This window comes from Triticum aestivum, chromosome 6B (genome assembly GCF_018294505.1).
Source record: "Triticum aestivum cultivar Chinese Spring chromosome 6B, IWGSC CS RefSeq v2.1, whole genome shotgun sequence".
NCBI classification, from domain to species: domain Eukaryota; kingdom Viridiplantae; phylum Streptophyta; class Magnoliopsida; order Poales; family Poaceae; genus Triticum; species Triticum aestivum.
The window spans coordinates 495,073,582-495,079,585 of record NC_057810.1 but is presented as its reverse complement, the minus strand read 5'-3'; positions in this window follow the sequence as shown (position 1 = coordinate 495,079,585).

Sequence of the window (6,004 nt, the reverse complement as noted above, 5' to 3'; positions counted from 1 at the left end):
GGTGCCGCCCGGCCCCGCCTCCGCCGTGCCGGCCGTCGCCTTGGTCGCCACCGGTGCGGCCCGGCCCCCGCCTCCGCGTCCTGTGCCAGGTCCGGCCGGACAAGCCCCGGATCCGGCCGCCCCGGCCTCTTCTCCGGCCTTCTCTAGCATCTCCGGCGAGTCTCCGGCGCCGCCTCGATCCGCACGATCTGAGCCGGATCCAGATCCATATCCTAGGGTTGAATTCTCCCCCGAAATCCTCTAAGTTATTTTATGTCAGTAATTTTGTTGCATGTCCATCACACCACGACTTTACACCCGTGGCTCCGTTTTGGGCGTGTAGCATACAGAATTGTTCGTCTCGACGAGTACATCATTCCATCTCACTGCATCATTTTCATTTGAGCTCATCCTGATGCCCGAAATGCTGTTGGAAGAGTGCTTCATAATGTTAGTTTCAGATTCTTATCAGAACATGCACTTTTGTCATTTTTGCCATGATTGATGTGTGCCCCTTATGTACTTGAGCCCTATATGTGTTTTGATCTATGCCATGTCTTATTTACAGAGGTGCTTACCATGTATTTTTGTGATCAATGTGGTGACTAGCACAAGCATGCAAACTAGGCTTCGTGATATTGCTGATTTTAGTCCCTGTTCTGCTGATATTTTGATGCCATGTAAACATGATGCTACAGAGAGATCCATGCATATTTTGATATACTTCATTAAGGGTGTTTTGAATATATGGTTATGCTCTATCCATCCATGCCCCTGATTGCAATTATCGAGTAGTCTAGCATGTCATTTTCATGCTCTACTTTTGCTTCAAAATGTTTCCTCGCAGATTGTTTACATGTTATTCAATTTTGCCAAGGTTGTTGTAGTTGATCCGTGTATGCTATGATGTTGTTCTTGCCATGTATAGCTTCTATGCCATGTCTTCTTGATGGATGTATGCTTAGTTTATAATGAAGTGCTCTGTAGAGAGTGCATCGAGCTCACGAAAGTGCCTTCGTAATTCTGTCAAGGCCATGCTTTGTTTGCTGAATCTGTTAAACGAAACTTGCTATGTTCATATGGTGCCATCATATTTTCTGATCCTTTTTGGCTTATGGTCAGTAAGGGACTTTTGATCTATGATTTGAGTAGATTCATGCCATGTCTTGTTTTGCTATTATAAGTTCATGTAGCTTGTAGATAACTTGCTCTGAACATTGCTTCGTGATGCTGTTGATGCCATGTCCAACCTGATATTTTTTGCACTTCCACCATGCTTGTTTGAACCTGTTATGACGTGATTTAGCCGTAGCTCAGTGTTCCTCTTTTGTTAAGCATCTCCCGTAGATCACTGCCATATGCTTTGTTTGTATGTTGGGGTCCTGTAGCATAGTTTCTTGTTGCATGCTAAGTAGCATCGTGCTGTTAATCGCAGATTTGTGCCTTTCTTGTTTTGCTTGCCATTTGCAAACCGTGCATCCGTTTCTGGTGATCCTTATATCGATTTCAACCGAAATCATCTCATCTTTCCAGCGGCATACTTGGTTTGCCAAGTTGATGCCTTGTTCATCCTTTTCCCTTCCGGAGCATGCATACGCATTGCATATCACATCTTGCATATCATGACATGTATTGCATCATGTTGCGTGTGCATTGCACCGTGATTTATTGTGTTCCATTGCTTGTGTTCTTGCTTTGGGTAGAGCCGGGAGACGAGTACGTGCACGAGGAACCTGTTGAGTACGCTAACGAGGATCAAGCCTTCGACAACTCTGAGAACCTTGCAGGCAAGATGACCATACCTTCGGTATCACTTCTATCTTTGCTTGCTAGTACTTTCTCTATCGCTATGTTGGTTCTACCTGCCACTGTTTATCATGCCCCCCTATTGCCATGTCAAACCTCTAACCATCCTGTCCTAGCAAACCGTTGTTTGGCTATGTCACCGCTTTTGCTCAGCCCCTCTTATAGCATTGTTAGTTGCAGGTGAAGATGAAGTTTGTTCCTCGTCGGAACATGGATATTTTGGGATATCACAATATCTCCTGCTTAATTAATGCACCTTATATACTTGGTAAAGGGTGGAAGGCTCAGCCTTATGCCTGGTGACTTGTTCCACTCTTGCTGCCCTAGTTTCCGTCATACCGGTGTTATGTTCCTTGATTTTGCGTTCCTTACACGGTTGGGTGATTTATGGGACCCCCTTGACAGTTCGCTTTGAATAAAACTCCTCCAGCAAGGCCCAACCTTGGTTTTACCATTTGCCACCTAAGCCTTTTTCCCTTAGGTTTTCGCCCGAGGGTCATCTTTATTTTAACCCCCCCGGGCCAGTGCTCCTTCGAGTGTTGGTCCAACCTGTCAGCCGCCGGTGGCCACCAGGGGCAACTCTGGGCTGGCCTATCGGAAGTTTGGACAACCCGGTGTGCCCTGAGAACGAGATATGCGCAGCTCCTATCGGGATTTGTCGGTGCATCGGGCGGCTTTGCTGGTCTTGTTTTACCATTGTTGAAATGTCTTGCGAATCGGGATTCCGAGACTGATCGGGTGTTCCCAGGAGAAGGTATATCCTTCGTTGACCGTGAGAGCTTATGATGGGCTAAGTTGGGACACCCCTGCAGGGTATATTATCTTTCGAAAGCCGTGCCCGCGGTTACGAGGCAGATGGGAATTTGTTAATGTCCGGTTGTAGATAACTTGGCACTTGACTTCATTAAAATGCATCAACCGTGTGTGTAACCGTGATGGTCTCTTTTCGGCGGAGTCTGGGAAGTGAACATGGTTTGAGTTATGCTTGACGTAAGTAGTTTCAGGATCACTTCTTGATCGCTTCTAGCTTCTCGACCGTTGCGTTGCTTCTCTTCTCGCTCTCACTTGCGTATGTTAGCCACCATATATGCTTATTGCTTGCCGCAGCTCCACCATATTACCCCTTTTCCTACCTATGAGCTTAAATAGTCTTGATCTCGCGAGTGTGAGATTGCTGAGTCCCGGTGGCTCACAGATTCTAGCAAAACAGATGCAGGTGCCGAGGATACCAGCGCAGAGGGCGCACCCGAGCTCAAGTGGGAGTTTGATGAGGACCTTGGTCGTTACTATGTATCGTTTCCAGATGATCAGTAGTGGAGCCCAGTCGGGACGATCAGGGATCTAGCATTTGGGGTTGTCTTCTTTTCATTTGGATTTGACCGTAGTCGGTCTATGAGTGTATTTTGAATGATGTATGATCTTAATTTATGTATTGTGTGAAGTGGCAATTGTAAGCCAACTCTCTTTATCCCATTCTTGTTCATTACATGGGATTGTGTGAAGATGACCCTTCTTGCGACAAAACCACTATGCAGTTATGCCTCTAAGTCGTGCTTCGACATGTGGGAGATATAGCCGCATCGTGGGAGTTACAGCGGCCACATTTGCTTCACCCCTTTTTGTATCTACTTGCCGGCAGGTAAATTTAAATATCCACCGCGGCGTTGCTCTGGTGTTTTGGTGCGATAGGATTTTAAATTTTTTGATTGAGGGGAGCAGGCGTGGCAGGATTTTTAATTTTTTGATTGATGGGAGCAGGAGCGGAAGCAATTAGTCACGATGACTCCGCCTGTAAAACCCACTACTCCCTGATGTGAGAAGTCGTCGACTGGTGTTTTACCATGGTGAAAACCAAAAGATTCCCCGCTCCTCAGCTGGCTCGTCCGCCTTCCCGTAGATTGCATTGCCTTTCAGCCGTTTCTCCCCCTTTGCTTCCTCTCCCCATTGCTTCTACCTGGTGGCATGGCGGCGTAACAGATGACGAAGTCCGAGGTGAGGGGCCCGACACAGGAGCTCCAGGCCAAGGATGCAGAGCTCAGGGCCAAGGACATGGATCTCCATGAGCTCAAGGAGGAGAGGAGTGCCATGATCCTCCGTTATGTGCGGGAGTTCACGGAGCTTCAAAAGCGGCACACGTCCACCACAAAGATACTTGAGGCGTCGGCCGCATTGCTGCAGAAAGCGGGAGATATGATAGGCTGTCAGGGGAGCCGGCTGGAGCGCGAGCGGGCCGATCGCGACAAGGTCCAGGATTGCCTCAGCCACTTCGTGAACCAAGTTGCCACGCACGTGTTGCGGCTGCGCGATGCCTACCGTTGTGCCAGCGCGACCATGCCGGCCGTCGGGCTAAACCCGTTCGACCACCCGGTCGACTTCAACGAGCTGCGGCTTCCTGACCTGGTATCCTTCTTCACCTATATCTCCGAGGAGCTGGGCCGTCTCCGCGCGATGGTGGGGGCGGAGCTGGACAAGGAGGGGTTGTAGGCTGCCATCACTGTTGCCGGGCGAATCCTTTCAGGGCTCCGTCACTGGAATCCATTCGTGCCATTGGACGCCGTCTTTGACGAGCTGGCTCCTGTCGACAGGGAGCAGGCTCTGCGGGTGGTTGCACCCTGCATCACCAACGTCGTGCACCTCAAGAAGCAGTGGGACTTCGGTGGTGTTTAGGCGCCCTCTGCATGGGCATGTCCATGTCTCGGCGCAACATGACCGTTGGATCAAACTCAGACGGTGCAGATCATTCATTGTAGCACAAAGCATGTGGGTGTGTTTGGTTGCATTCTCATCTCAATATAGTTGTTCCCTCTTCGTATATTTGTGTTATCCTACTAGTGTGGATTCATGCACCCTTCATGCACTCTTCCAAACACCCAAAAGTGGGGCAAGAAGGGAACTTTTGCTCCCATCCCGTGCGCCCTTCATATGCCCTGCCTAACATTGATTCGTGCTTCATATGGTTCATGTTTCGTGGAGTACCGTAGCACCATACTCTCCGTGCGCTATAGTCCTGGTTCTGTTAACATTGATCTCACCGTTCATTCTCGACCGGACAGTCGAAAAAGCGGAACTATGTTACTACATTACCGTTCATATAGTTGACATGCGCACAACATTATTTATTATCGTCATATCTTACTACACTAGCAACAAGATTATGTAGTACTGACGTATGAACCACTGCACATGCCTAGTAGTAGGAGCACTGTGTATGTTCAAGTGGTTGCCGTGTTTCGCACTTCTGCATCGTAGGAGTGGAAACACTTGTTGTAATCATTTTATTCTTCAGAAAAACAGTGACCATGCTCTACCATGCGGATCCTCCTCCAGCCATGCACTAAATTACTCACTTTCACCGATGTGTGGGACAACCAGCATCGGGGTCCATCAGCCATGCACTAAATTACTCCGTAGTAGAGTGACGGTACACTACCCCGATCGAAGCGCGATAGTAATGCCCAATGAGCCATCAAATCACAAACCCCCCTCATTTCCAGTAGTAAGTTGGACAGACGAAGCAACCGTCATTTCACTCTTCTCTCTCATCTTCCTCTCTTGAAGAAAACCCCCACTCGCTTCGCTTCTCCCTCATCTCGTTCCTCATTTCATTCTTCTCTCTCAGCTTCCTCTCTTGGATGGACGCTGGAGCACCAGCCGACGTGATGTCTATGGCTCTACCAAAACCGTCGAGGCTCATGGTACGAAGAAGCGCAAGCACCCCACCAAGACTGCCGAAGACAAGCTCAAAGCCATCGCCCTGTCCAAGCCCCCCTCTCCGGGATCCCTCATTAAGCAAGTCCAGGTAATATCTCTTCTTGACGACCTCTTTCTCGATCTTGATCGTGTTTTTTCATCTAACACGCAGTACTAGTACTAGTAGTACAACTTTCTAGGTGATCCTGCATGTGATTTTTGTGTGCCAAATGATGGTTCTAACTTCCTCTTTTGACCAAAACACGCAAGAGGTTGACACTGATTTCTTATAGATTACTTTCAACTACTCCCTCTGTCCCAAAATTCTTGTCTTAGATTTGTCTAGATACGGATGTATCTAATACTAAAATGTGACTTGATAAATCTGTATCTAGACAAATCTAAGACAAGAATTTTGGGACGGAGGGAGTACTTTAGGAACATCAATACTTCCTTTGAAGAGGGTATATTTGCCTCAGTAACTTGTGTTATGGATATTTCAAGTAATCCCTCTGCTCTGATGCCTTCG